Source organism: Larus michahellis, chromosome 2 (assembly GCF_964199755.1).
Source record: "Larus michahellis chromosome 2, bLarMic1.1, whole genome shotgun sequence".
Taxonomy (NCBI): domain Eukaryota; kingdom Metazoa; phylum Chordata; class Aves; order Charadriiformes; family Laridae; genus Larus; species Larus michahellis.
The window spans coordinates 22,897,474-22,913,472 of NC_133897.1; positions in this window are offsets into that span (position 1 = coordinate 22,897,474).

Below are 15,999 nucleotides of genomic sequence, written 5' to 3' on the forward strand. Positions count from 1 at the left end.
AGGGAAAAAAAAGTCCCTGTACAATGCTTGTAAGCCATTGACTCTCTGCTTAGTGTAGAATGATAATATGCATGGAAGAAAGAGCCAACAAAGGAAGTGGAGAACTGGGGTAACTCAAATTGAAGTAGCTGACCATTCTAATGTGGCGACACACTGTATATAGCAAAACCAGAGGCAGACGAACTTCCTGATTAAATAAGCAAATGAAACTTTTTTTTTTTAAATTCCATCCTACACTTAGCTAAGACTTTGGCATGATCAAGCAAGGATCTGAGCTCAAGAATTTGCAGAGATAATCATTAATTTTTAATTGGTTTGAACAGTTACTACGGAGGGATACTTGCAAGAGCGTTACTGATTGCTGACAGGCATAGGTACACTTCCCAGGAAAATAAGTAATGGAAGAAATAAGAATAAGATAAAAAGAAGATTGATAAAAACTCTTATTTTCATTTCATGATTGGATTCATGATCTCGGAAAACCGTATATCAAATTTTCTCCACACACAAATACAATCTTTTATTACTTAGAAAGCTCATATAATAACATCCTAACTTCCAATCTTAGTGAATAGGAGTGAAGGCAATTTCCAAGTGGCATAACCAGACACAGAACATGATAAGCACACGCAGCAAGTCCTCTTTGGTTACAGGATATTTTATTTATTTATTTATTTGGTTTTAATTTGAAGTGAACCAGTAAGACTTACTGCTTGTTTCTCCCACCTATGCACCTGCTGCGAGAACAAAAGCAAGTTGCCCATTCACAAATGCCATGAACCACTGCACTCTGCAATTTACTGGTTTTCAAAGGATCGGTGAATAAATTATGTAGGAATAGGAAAACTCTTTAGAGAACTCACTCTGAGATGACAAGGACATTCCTATGAGCTCTACCAACCCGACAAATGGCTTAATTTTATTTGTATGGCAGAATGGGAGAGGATGTAGGCATCATTTTAGCAAGACCCCTGCTGAACTTCACAGCTCACTGAGAATTGCAGCTATATAACTCTTATTTCTTAAATACTGTATAGCTTGTTTTGAGGGACTAAGCAAATGAGGTTTTTGCCCCTTTACTAATCGCAGCAATTATGGCAAATAGAAGAGAGTCCTGTGGTACTGCAGATTTCCTCCATGTTATTAATGTGATGTGCGCACATTGCTATAATTACAGCCATAGGCAGCATATTGACATATGAAAGGACTACATTTCGCATGCAATTTGTGTAGAATTTCAATATATAAAGCATCTTTGCCAATGAATTAATGCCAGAGTGCTGTAATAAAAAATGTCAGTGCTTTAAAATTGCCAATCTATTCAGCTTCATTGGCCTCACGTCCTAAAAATATCACATATATTAACATTGCTATTGCATTAAAATAAATGAATGCTATTGAAATTATCCGGGTTACATATAGTAACATAGAGTTATATATTTTAATGTATGTGTCTGGAACAAGCCTTGTATTAGTTCGGGATTGTGAAATTCACCTGTTAAGAGTTTCCTAAAAAGACCTGGAAATCTAGTTACATTAAAATAAAGCAGAAAGAACTCGTGGATTACTTCCACTCTAGGCCAGCAGAGCCTTATGTTTTGAGAAATGTACCTTCAAAAGTGTCTTCTCACATATTACAGAATTAATTTGTGACATTTATTGTCCTAGGATACTCCTGGCATGAAAGCTTATATGGGTTAACAAAAAGAAAAGTGTTCATTTATGTGGAAAGTGTGATCTAAAACCTCATTAATTGCCCCCATCTTACTACAGACTTCTCCCTCACATAACCTCCCACTGCTGACTATCTGGCTGTGTTTCCAAAAAAAAATAAAACACTGGGATGTATGGGTAACCGTCAAGACTACTGAACGGTAACATTAATTATCATCAAGACCTTAGTCACAGTAGGAGATGTGAATGCCCTGGGCAAGAAAAACAGGGGGCTTCAGAAGGATGTATATGATGTTGCTAATTTTAAAGTTAAAAAACATATGGGGAAAAATGCTCTTGGCTTCATCCTTAGGAACTTCAGCAGCCTAACTTTACTTAAAGTATCTAAACATTAAAGTATAGCTATTAGGCCATCAAGTCAGCTTCAGTTATCTCACCTCCTTTTACACTAGATAGATGCAGAAATCAGTTACTAAGCTTTTCACTTGCCTATTATTTGGTTGTGTCCTGGAGCATTATCAGACTTTATTATGTATATTGTTTGGTTTTGTTCCTTTAGGTTTCCAAAGACACTAGCATTTACAGTCCAAATACATATGTTAAACTAAAAAATTAAATATTCCAAATTAAATATTATGTAGTATTGCAGCATAGAACACCGAGTAAAGTTTAATGAAAAGAAATAAGATTTTTAAATTTAAAAATAACCTTTTGACAGTTAAGCTGTTCACTTCGTAGGAAGCTTACTTATGTATCATATGTCATGTCTTCAGCCATTGACTTCTGATCCCAATGTATTGGAATGTTCCTTTCCTGTTGGATAGTCATCATTTTACGCTTGAAAACATAAAGTCCCTTTATGCAATTTGTCTTACTTCATAAAATATTTATAAATAATTTTTATTCTTACAGAAATTAAGATAACAAGTGTTTACTCACATTACTTTCTGTTTTTCAAACTATGACTCAGTGTTCAGTAGTTCTAAAGAAATTGTCCTCACAATAGGGAAGAGTCATTGCAAGCAAACGTCATGGTAATTGTTGCCTGAGAGAAGACTGATGTTTCTCAAGGCTTTCTAGTCTACCTAAAAACAAAGGAAAAATATAAGGGGATGACAGTTTCTTTCCCTCTCTTTGTCTTAAATTCAGGAAGTTTGTAGGTGGCACCAACACTAACAATAGCTTACAGAATTGTTGAGTGATTATATCGGCTTCAAGTAACAGATGTTGAAGCAATAGAGGTGAAAAGAAAAATGGAAAATCCTAGAAGGGAAGGACAATGAAAGAAGCAGTATTGATAGAAAACAACTAAATTTAACCAAATACAAAGTTGACTACATTACAGTGAACTTCTGGTTTTGCTTTGCTTGCGTGCATGGCTTTTGGTCTACCTATTAAACTGTATTTATCTCAACCCACGAGTTTTTTCTCACTTTTACTCTTCCAATTCTCTCCCGCAACCAAACAGGGGAGAGTGAGCAAGTGGCAGAGTGGTCCTAGCTGCTGGCTGGTGTTACACCACACTTTGATCCCGATCCATGTGTTCCTGACTCCAGCTCTGGAATCCAGTTCCCACCCATCACTGAATCCAGTCTGGGACTTTTCCAGTGCCTGCCGGTGATGTCATTCTAGGAGCTTAATATGGTTTTGTATATACTGTATCTATTTTATTATTTCCTTTTTATTTTATTATTAATATTTCATTAAAGTAGTTTAGTTTCTTCTAAACTTGTAAATCTCGTTATCTCTCCTCCTCCTCTCCGCGTGTGAGAGGTGGGGGGCGAGCATCTGCTGCCAGCCATTGGCCAATTTTGCCAAAACCACGACAACGCCAAAAAAATTTAAGAAAGTATAAGAAAAGTTTAAAGACTTGAATCTTGGAAGATCTCGCTAGCAATCTCATGCCAGGTCAATCAATCTCTTTCCAAAGCAACCTACAACCTTCCAGATTTTTACCCACTCTCAATTTTTCCATCTCCTTCAGTCTAATAAGTAATATCCTAGTTGATACCACACCAAATAGTTAAACACAATTGTTATAGTGAAGTCCTGACAGATCTGATCTACTGCATCTACTTTATCCATAAAACCAGTGTCGTGATTTCAGTTGGGATAGAGTTAACTTTCTTACTAGCAGATGGCATAGTGCTACTTTTTGGATTTAGGATGGGAATAGTGTGATCGTGCACTGTGGTTTTTGATTGTTCCTAAGCGCTCAAGGCCTTTTCTGCTCCTCACACCACCCCACCAGTCTTCCCAATTCATCATGCATGATGGAGCCCTGCTTTCCTGGAGATGGCTGAACACCTCCCTGCCCATGGGAAGCAGCAAATGAACTTCTGGTTTTGCTTTGCTTGCGTGCATGGCTTTTGGTCTACCTATTAAACTGTATTTATCTCAACCCACGAGTTTTTTCTCACTTTTACTCTTCCAATTCTCTCCCGCAACCAAACAGGGGAGAGTGAGCAAGTGGCAGAGTGGTCCTAGCTGCTGGCTGGTGTTACACCACAACAATCAGTCACTTAAAAACAAACAAACAAAAAATTTACCTCCCTAGTAGTTTTTAATTAGTTTCTCTTTACCAGCTTTTGAATGGAAACAATGGCTTATTTTTAGCTATAAATATTTCTTTTTCATAAAAGTAGAAATTAACAAAATACAGAATTATTCCTTTCTAGGTGTACAGATGCATTGAATAAATGACAATACTGAAAATATTTAAATACTAAATGTTGAAAATACTGAACATATTGAAAATAAAACCAATATAGATGTAGACTATAAGAAAAGCCTTAATTTAACATGCAATGATACTGCATCAAAACACTTGGCAGTAGAAACACTTTCTCAGATTTTTTCAATCATCTCTTTTATTGTACTCAGACTGTTTCTAGGTAAGTAAATATTTGTATTTCTTCTGGCAAATTCAGCTGGAAGTTACTAAAAATATATACATAATCAGCCAAGTCTGAAATTGAAGTTTATTCAAATAAAAAAAAAAAGGCAGAGAGTAGATAGGCTAATTATAATGACAGTTTTACTCTTAATTCCCACCAGACTGCTGTTTCTTAAGAACTAAAAATCTGTTAATGTCCTTCAGCTTTTGAAGTTAACAGCACTGGCATAAACAGGGTTCCATCCCATTCCTAAATGTCTTTTATGCTTTCTAATTGTTTTATCTAAGTTATATTCAATGCTTATTGACCATATGTATAAATTATATACATGGTCTCAGTTAATATCAATATGAACACCATGGAGGACTGTGAGTTGGAAAGCAGATTTCAAGCACGGACCTTGGACTCCTCCTTTGTTAACTGTCTCAAAATCTCAGCTTATTGCCTGAACGCTTTCTGACATCTCCAGAAAATGAATGAAGCTACAGTACAGTTTTTTGCATTAAGGCTATTCTTATATCACAAACAATAATGTGGAGCTCCCTTCACTTACTAGTGAAGACGTGCGTAGGGATCCTAGCCATGATGACAATGAGTAGGAATAAACAAATAAATAGTGATAATACAGACACATTTGGGAACTAATACAGAGTGCTGGATTTCAAGGCTGAAGCCCGTCTCTGTCAGTTACCAGAAGAGAACTTTCTTTAAAGCAGCTGGTAGTGGGATAGGTATCACACCAGTGGGCCCTGAATTTCATCAAGCATGGAAAGCGTTACCATAGTCAGCTGCAAATGATCAAGCACAGCTCTTTGTAACAACATCACTCATTGTGATGTTGGTTGGTATTTTAAGCTTTAATTACTGATTTTGAACTGTTACCACCCAGACAATCTACGACTAATCAGTACCTGTAATCTCCCACACACTGTTCCAAGAACCACTTGCTTGAATTTTCTATTTAGTTCTAATTATAACCTCCTATATAGGAAACCGTAACAGTCTGTATTAAGGTTGTCTTTTCATCAAGACAGCAATTGAAGATTCAAAGTAAATAACCCTTCCAATTTTTTAACATTTGTGCCCACAAGATACTGGTTTACCTTCAAGATGTTCCAAACTGTAATAACTTCCGCTCTCTACTTACTGAAAACTGCTCTTTGAAAACATGTTTTACTGAAAATAACGTCTTTTAGAAAACTCAAGATAAACTAGAACTTCCCTTCATATAGTTCCAATAAGAAATTACTTCCTTCTTAGTTTTTGCACATATAACTTCTATTCTGTTACATGGAAGGATTTCAAACTAAGTTTTCCAGTTCACAGTTTTTAAGGACAGAAGGGATCATCTAGGATCATTACACAGTTTTGCATTAAAGCAGGACAAAAACCTACACACAGGAATTTCTGAAATAAGCCCAATGTGTGTTTGCATTCTAAAATAAATCTATGTACAAAATTCAGGCCTTATCAAAAGCTTCGTTTGAGGGTGTAATTCATCCTCAGGGAAGTTGTTTCAGAGCTTTGTTATCCTCAGCTTTAACATGTACATGTCTTATTCCCAGTGTGGATTTGTTTAGCTTCAGGTACTATGGTTTTTTGCACTTTAACTTCAGCATGACTAACCATCCAGTACAGTAGAAGAACTGTTACAAACACAAGCATATGCTGATCATTATCATTATACGTCAACATTTTCTTAAATAAAGTAAGGAGATTAATTTTAAATCTCATAATAAGACATATATATAAGGTGTTAACTGACTCTCATGGCTTTTCTCTGAATATTATCACAAGTTCTCCACACATCTTATTGAAGCTTAGAATTTGTACACATTAATCCAGTGACAGTTTACACTGAGATTATATATAAAGAAAATAGAATTTCCTACTTAGTACATCTCAGCCTTTGTATCTAAAACTGCATTCACCATCTCACCCACAGTACTAGACTGGGCACTAATTTTCAGCCAATTATCCACCACGTTATCAGGTCAGTGTTCCTGGGAACCATCCCTCATCTTGTCAGTGTGACTCCAACTTTTTTTTTTTGAGTTTGGGAGCCTTCCTTAGTTTGCTAAAATTCTCACTATTCAATTAATGCATTCTGAGTTACCAATAATCATTCTCATTTTTAAAAATCTCCAGTCATCCAGTTTTGCTCATCATTATTTTCAGCTTTAAGGAAAGAGCCCTTTTAAAGTATCATCCATGTATATTTTGTTTAGAGCTATTCAAATGTATATATACACCTATATGAAATCAAGAAATGAACACACATCTGTAGGCATCACCTTTTAGTTCAGTGACAACCCACCTCTATCTGTCACAATGGCCTTTAATTTAGAATTAGGCTTTACAGATTAAAAAAAAAAGAGATTGAAATTATATTTATGAGGCAAATTCTTATTAGCTCCAATACCAGTAACTATTCAGATAGTCATGAATTGTAGTCCATGCTAAGTCTCTGCTGAGCAAGTGCTTGTACTTAGATTTAGCCGCTGAACAAGCTCTTATGCGTGCTGGGGATTTATACTGAAGTGCTCAATGTGAGTAGCTTGTGAACACCAGAGGCAGAAACTTTCCTGGAACTGAGGGTCCGCTACAAGCAAATTGCTTAATATGATACTAATCAAGCCTACTGCAGCTTTGCTCTTGCTGCGGTTTTCGCTCTTGTGCTGCCTTCTACACACTTGGAAATGGATTTTGAGATATGCAAGAAGAACATTTACCCTAATCGCCCTTTTCCCCACTGCCCTTTTTAAAAACACACACACACACACACACAGAGCAGAGTTTGGAAAATCATAAATGTAAGGTCTAATCTCAGTTTTCACAATTTACTCAGCTGAACTTAAAGCGAGTATTTATTAACAATTAGATACACTCATTTACAATTGACAACATACAATTTGCAACCCAGAGTAAGGTACAGAGTAGCCAAGTAGAACAAGTCAATGGCTGGCACTCATAAGTTTGAAAAAGAAAGCCTAAGTGGATTAGTATGCAGAGCATTAGTGTACTGAGGTAATTTTTTAAATTAACTCTCTACAAGGAAGTTTGTGGGTTTTTAAAATAGAATTTTATTTCAAAATTCTTTTTTGTAGAAATCCTGAAAAGAACTAAAGAGGAAGCTGACGCAAATTTATATAAGAGGAAGAAAACAAAGATTCTTCATAAGCCAGTGGAAAAGTGAAAAAAAGGGAAGTGTGAGTCTGTAGGTCCCTTAAGATGAAAGTCTGGAGAACGGACACATTGAACATATTGGATTTCCTCCCCATCTTCTGAGGGATGACTCTCATTGCATTGTTTCCATGCCTCCTTTTGAGTGACATGGAACTCTTCTGCAAGCAAATTTTGTCAATTAAAGGCTATACACAACACAGGCATATTGGCTGTCTGCACACTGTGCTCACTGCGTATGCTCACTGGTATTAACTCCAGTTCGCTCTCACTGCATGAAAAATTGAAAGACAACTGCCAAAGACAATCTTTACTGTCATTTTTAAATAGGGAAGTACATGCACATGAGAGAGGGAAAAATGCATCCTGCTCCCTTTTGGCATGTTCCTTTATCTTCTTTAACACATGTATAAAGTTGAATTAAATCTTTCAGAATGCAAATGTGTAGCTGTATGCTTATTAATTAAGTATGTTAAAAACTACAAACTTTACAGTAGAGCTGACACATTTAACCTGCCTACAACTCTTTGGTCTTTGATCTGAATATTTTCCATAAAAGCTAATGCGTAGTTCCACAGAAGCTTTTTAACATATGCATGAAGCACACTAATTTTCTTTCACCTATGTTTTTTTAAAAAAACCCCAACTTTCCTACCTTTATTATACATACATGAGTATAGTCTCAATTATTTACCTTTTATCTTTATTTTATTTCATTTTTTCCCCTTCATTTAAAGAGGGTTTGTTTTGCTTTATTTCAGTGTGATCTCCTGAGGAAGCAAGGTTTAAGCGGTCAAGTTCCGTGTGTGTAGGATTGATCTTACCTAAATTTGGTGTATGTGGAAGTCTGTATCTGAGCGAGTCACCCTAGGCTCCCTGTATTATAGTCACTGGAAAGAAAGGTATTTTAAGAAGCGGTTTGTCTGGCCTATTCTAGAATAAACTTTTGGATGGGAGGAACTGCTGTCTATCCTCTGTGATTATATTTATGATAACTTCTTTGACAGTTAAGACAGCTGTAAGAGAAACGTTATGAATGCCATAAACCACCTTATTCAAAACGAAGAATCCAAAGAAAAGATGCAAAGCCATTGGACACAATCAGTCTTCATTACATCTGCTACTTGTTTACTTTGTAAAGGCTTTCCAATAATTTTTATACTCATGACAAAGAATTCAGTGATTGAGAGGAAGTATTACAGGATATTGACCACTAGAATGTAATGAAGCAATCCCTAATAAAATGCATCTGTGGAACTAGCAATTTATGATCTCAGGAAAAAATATGTCCATTTGCTAATCCAGAACCAGATTTTATTTCATTTGTTTCAAAGAAAAAAACCAAAATTAATAGGGTAGGAAGTTCAGTGACTTTTCTATGGAGTGAAAAACACGGTAATTCTAGCCCTGAATTTGGAAACTACATGTGAGAATAATTTTCTCTCATTAATGAAAATAAATGCTGACATGATCATCAAGAAAACTGAAATAAAAGATTTAAACCTGGATTTATTTAATAGTTTTTATTTCTACCGTTTGAGCGACATTATGTTAAAGATGATTAAAGAAGACATACTGTAATCATCTACTTGATAACGCCATTTTACCACTGCTGCCCTCTGCTGTATGTAACAGTTTCCAAGTGTTTGTATTTCGTACTAAGCTGGTGAATGATCAGTTTTAGAGATAGATATTCAAGTGCATATGCCAGATTGCTTTTGTTTATTCCTTTAACTTTCAATTAAGTTTATTTGGCAACAATGCGATTTTTTCAGTATGACTTAAAATTAACAAAGTAGATAAATGATTATCACAGATGATATATAATATATAGAAGAAATGTATTCTCAAATTTGTTTTGTAAAGTAGAATAAACTACTTCAAGAGACATTTTGACTCAGTTAAACATGCTGCAATATCCATGGCATCAATGTTAATGTCTTGTTAAATGTTATCTCTCAGTGAACATTATAAATGAGGAGGTAGTAAGAACAAAAGAAAATCCAACATGAACAGCCTATGAATTCATATCCTTCTCTCAGTACAGTTTGTCTCCAATATTACTCTCTTTCTCTCTTTTTTTTTTTAAATCCATCCATCCATCTGTTCATCTGTCCATCTCAGGAGAAAGTCTAATCTTAGATGCCATACTCCCAACAATAATAAACATTTTACCTGAGAAGATGTAACCTGCACTGCAGGGTAGCCTAGTTATATTACCATGGGGTAATATGCCTTTGCAAGCACACCCTTAAATGGGTACACATTAAACTACCCATGTACTTAGCTAATGAAGGGCATAGACAACTATGGACTGCTTGTCACAGAATCTTAACAGGACCCAAAAACCTTAGCTTAGGCTCATCAGAAATTTATCCATAACTCACAAACACGAGGCAGTTTTTGAGGAAATTCTCTTTCTTCACATGGATTTTCTCATGAACTAATGGTTTTGTTGAAAAGCCTGCAAGAGTCTGTGGCTTTAGTTAATTTTATTCTGTTTAATAAAGCTCAGTATTTTTCATTACTTTTTGACTGAAGTGAGTATCAAACTGCAAGGCAAACCTTATGAAGCGAAGGATGGGAAATCAAAAAGATACCCGGAGTAGAGGACCACAAGGACTCAGAAATGCCCCACTGGCTCTGAGCAATGTTTTACTTAGCTCAGCATTCTGTTGCAACAGAAAATGCTATTTAGACAGCGCACGCAAGCCTCACACTGTCTGTGGTGTGTTCCCCTCACATCCCCAGCTCATTTAGTCATTAGAATTAGCTGTCTGAAAGTACACCCATGACTGTTGCGTTTAGTATGTGCTTATAAACCTGTTTTCCACAAATTTACCTAAACTCTATTTGCACTGCCTGCCTTCAGAAGGTCCTGTGCTAAAACCTTTCAGAAATTCACTACCCACTGTGTAAAAGAGTATTTTCCTTCCTCCCTTTTAAACCAATTTCCTATTATTTTCAGTTACTGTACTGTAAAATTTGATCAATAACAATTATGAATCCATTTTATCCACAACCTTCATGATTTTGTAACCATGACCAATACCTCTCATCAGCTTTCTCCAGTCCAGATTTAAATATTTTCCTTCTAGTTTCTCCCTCGTAAATCCTCATAAATCCCTAAATCATTTTACTTGCCTTTGTACCTGTTCTAACCCTATGTCCTTCCCAAGATGTGGATACCTGAATTTCAAACAATAATCAAGATGTGGCTAGTACGCCACACTCTTGCATAGTTGAAACTGAGTGTACCTTTTTTGTTTATTTTAGCAGAACTAGGAGAACCCTTTCCTCCTGTATTTCTGAGCAAGTACTGGTAGCGGGCATTTGATTTAGTTAGCCACCTTGATATAACACTGCTCTAAGCATCATTATATTGTTTTGTAGGTCATCTTAACGTTGGTATTGATGCATAAAGGCAGTAACCTGCAATGGTTTTCGCCCTTCTCCCACAAGCTCTGTAAGGTGCTTGTCTCCAAAAATCAACACATGGAAAATGTGTGTTGAGTTGTGAGGTGGTAGATAAATATAGCATGCCATACACTAAAGCTTACGACTACTGAAGCCGAGGGCAGGAAAAAACATACCTATATTTACAAGAGTCCTGTTCTACAGCATGTTCTAAATACAGACTCTCCTGGTGACTTGTTAAGCATTTTAAAGGCATTTACTCAAACTACAAATATATGTTGTTCGGATTTACCACAGTTGCAGACGAACAATGCATCCTGTGTTCTTGCAGAAAATCTTGTTTCTTACCATTTTCTTGGTGTCTCGGGGAATATTCTCTGTGAGCCATCATTAAATACATGTAGCACTCAGCTCGGAAAAGTGAGAGTTGTTATTGCTTCCTGTTGAGCATACCTTAAGAAAATTACCAGAAGTCTTTTGTAAAAATAATTATTTATAATCCAGGCATTTTCTATAGAACTTCACGATTTTTAACGATCTGAAATATGACCTTGGGCTGAGTATGAACAGATTCAGTTCTAAAGAATAGAGTTGATGACTGACAAGAACTCTCTCCAGTTTTCCTAAAGAACTGATGCTTGTTCACATGACTCTCTCTCTCTCCCTCCCTCCCCCTCCAAAGCACTTAATCCTCCCTTCTTCCTGAAGTTCCTATTTTTCCAAATGCTCCTTGTTAATATGTATCTAACCCCCTAAATGCAATCCTTGGTGCATTTAAGAAACTATCATGTCCCTAAACTGGAATCGTTAAATTAAATTGCTTACTTTCAAGCTGTTTACAGAGGAGTAATTTTCCTTTTAAGTTGCTGTCTTTCAGGTTTCAGCTAGCTCCATATAAACACTGGATACAGCCTGCTTTTGTTTTCTTCTGGCTTTTTCAGCAATGTAACGCATTTTCAATGTAGAAGTCACTTGGAAACACCATTACTCTAAAAGAAATTAAAACAGTATATGTAGACTCTTACGGGAAACACAAGTATATTTTCTTTAAATTGTAGTAACTGCTTCCCATTGTTAACACACCAACAGTAATACAGGAATAATGCACTTACATAAGACAGTGACGCAGCACATCGTGCAGACAAAGGATTGAGAAATTCCCCACAAATAAGAGAGCCACTGGAGCCCAGCAGAGATTAGAGTGTTACTCACTGCCTCAAGAACACATTAAAGCTGCTTTGGGTACGACTAGTCTTATACTCTCCAAGATCTCTGAGTTTGTACCTAAACAGGAACTGCCTAAACTAGGAAATACTAAACCTATGTGCAGACATATTCTACTTTGTCAATCCTGGCTGATTCTGTCGGCTAGGGTTGCTAGGGTAATATCCAATACATTACTTCCACAATTAACATAGTTCAGGAAAGAGCTGCTCTGGAGTGAGCCAATGTGAGAGAAGACTAGCTAAATGCAAAGGAAGTCCTTTGCAAACTCAAGTTATATTTTCTTATTTGTCATCATGAATTCCAGCTGCTGTTTGCTAGATACAGGACAGCTGAACCGACAGGAACCAAGACATTCACAGCCGCAGCAAGTGCTGTGACCCTCTGAAGCAGGGCCACACACCAGAGCGGACGTGCGTTGCTGTGGAGATTTGCAGAAGTGTGACAGTAAACACAGTTCTACAGGCTAGAATAGAGGAAATGCTAGCAGTACTAGGTAACACCCAGCTGCTTAAGGGTGGTAAATTTGAATGTATACATCGACATAGCCAACCTTCGCTCTGTTAGCCTGCCTAAAACATGATCTTTGCCTGTATGAAAGCATTGGCTGATAAGTTTCCTTTACAGTACCTATGTTCCCCATCATCTTCAAGACAAAATACTCTGTTGTTTGACAGGGATGCATAGGGGTCGTCACTGATGTAATTTTTAAGGTTCCTTTAATAAAGAAAATGGCTATTCATGCTTTTAATTCTGATGGTCCTCTTATGGTGGCTATAGTCTAGGCCGCTATGTAATAACATACAATCCCAGTAGCTCAAAGGGGAATCTGGCCTTACCCAAAGGCAGGAAACTGGAGAGAACAGTGGTACACCTGGGCACTTGTCCCATGTTTTCTTTAAATATGAAGTAAAAGGGTTTGGAATTCAATTTCTAGCCTTGGTTATAACTCAAATTGGGAACTCATCAAGGATAATATTACCCAAGACTAAGAATCTTAAACTCATATGTAAAACGCCTTCATAAATAGTCAGTTTAATAAAGAATCTATTTAATTAGATAAGAATGGAGCTCTTAAATCATGTTTCACAGAGGACCATACATGAAACATTAAGGATGACAACAGCATAATAAAAAAATATTATCAAGACAAAGAATTCATTTAGAGTTTGATTACATACTATTGTAGAAATACGGAATACAGCTGCAATACTATCACCAAAACCTACCAAGCTTTCATTTTTAATTTGCTAATTGAGCCAATGAATATTCATGATCTCAATCTTGTAGCAATTTTGCAGTTCATTTCTCTGCTATTTGACTTGCAACGTTGCCATAAAAATCCAGACTAGTAGAAAATGTCAAAGAAAACTAGCAGACTGTGCAAATTTCCCTTCTTCACACATTGCCTCTTACTCCCTATGCAATAATATAACACTATACTGAAGACCCTGCTCAGATTTAAATTCATGTCCTTTTGAACAGGGAAAGCAACTGACCACAAGATTTTTATCATTTAGAGCTCTATACTAATTGTATCTTTCTCCGATTCACCATATTTGAGAGAACTGGATTTATAGTTTTTGCTTAAAAAGATGGCATTGGCAGTTGCCCACTATTTTTCTACTACAAACATAAAGCAAAGATAAAACAGTAAAACTACTAAACACACCAAGTACTGTAATGATAACTGTGTAATGATTGCTTAAGGTTGGAAATAATTCTAGATTATGTTCTTAATGGTTTAATATAAAGCATTGGATTAATGTTTAATATAAAAAAGCCCTTCTAATAAAAATAAAGATGTGTGACTAAATAACGACTGCTTTGAACTGTGTAATTTGAAAAGATTTCTTTGTCCATATGTTATTCATCTGACAAATATAAAGTTATAGTTATTTGATACAAAGGCTTTTTAACCATGTTTTGTTTTGTTTAATAACACAGTGGGACATGCCCAAAAGACAGAATTACTGAAACCTCTGCTGAATTTGTAAGACTGTGATGAATTTCACTGACAAAAGTGTTCATATAAGTGCAATTTATGCCATTCAAAAACCAATTTAAATATAGAAAATAACTCACTGGTTGGGACTGACATTTGCTGTGCAAAATCCATCACAACAGATGTCTCAATTCACTGAGACATTTTCTCAAGGAAAGACAGTTAAAGTACATCAGCTAGAAACTCACAAATTATTGGACTCAAATTCATCAATACACCTCATCTATCATATTTATATAAGGCTCCAGTCCTGACAGTCACTGCCGGCTGTGCAGCACAGAGCACTTGACTAGAGTAAGCAGAGCCTACACAGGAGCACAAATAAACCCAGCTTACATTAGGCAAACCTCCATTTTTAGAAGCAGTGGATTTCAAATAAATTTCTCAGGGAACAGCTGTACGTGGTTACAGGCTTGTTTACATGTAGTTTTCCTATTTCTGTTTTGAATGTGATATTTAAACTGTTTTTGCTAAACTGGAAAAAAAAAGTTAGTGTCATTTATTGTGACATAAAGAAACTTTGCATTTTTCATATTAAATTGACTAAAAGTCAAGCTACATTTCAATGAATATGAGGACATCTGTGAAGCAGATCAAACCAAGGTAGTGATTGATTCAATTTTGTGTACAAACAAGGATAAAACCTGAAACTAATTATGACTGGAAATTGCCAGTGTTCCTTGGCTTTTTAGTTTTCAGGCAGAAAAAATACAGCAACCAAAGGGCAAGAGAGGATATCGCTACATTTTTGTTTGGTCCAAAGATATTCTTTTGTGTTTAGAGACACAAAAGCAAACCAAACCAAACATTTCCCCCCCAAAAAAAACCCCAAAGCAAAAAAAAACAACAAAAAAGCCCCACAAAAACTTGTCAATGCCTAGAAAGCTGTTAAAAATATAAGAAAATATATGCCCATAAAAATATATACATACCAAACAGAATCCTAAAATCTTGCCCTGTGGGTTACTAGTATATTCATGTACAAACACCATTTTCTTCAGCAATTTAACAACTGGGCTCAACTGCCTTTTAAATTGCATCATGACTTGGGTTTCACAGCCATACAGTTAATAGCACATCAGGAAACCAGCAATTACGGAAGTTGTCCTACAGCTCTCTCCAGTGCTCCTGTTATTCTTAACTGTCTCTATCCTTCTGCAAAATCCTTTTCTCTAGCTACTGTAATTATCTCCACAAGTCCAGCTGCCGACTTCTTCTTCAGTTTATCTACTTCATATCTAAAGGGTGTCACAGATCAAACTGTTGTGCAATACAGCCAGTATTAAACATTTTGGACAATTAACTACCTGACAATGAGAAATCCTGCAGTGCTGCCCCTCTCACATGCATAGTCCCACTGACAACAAATCTCTGATTCCATCTGTCCTGCCCTCAAGCCTTTCCCCTAACTGCTTTCCTATTCCTGTTTTTCCTTAGATGCAACCCTTATTACTTTTGATGACCACTGCCCAAGATACTCCATTTACTTAATTTCGGCTCTGATTTGCCACAATACCCAGCTGCTACAGCTCTCCTCTTAGAATAGTTCTTGCATCACCTCCTCTACAAATCATTCATCTTCACCTCGACTTTGGGATT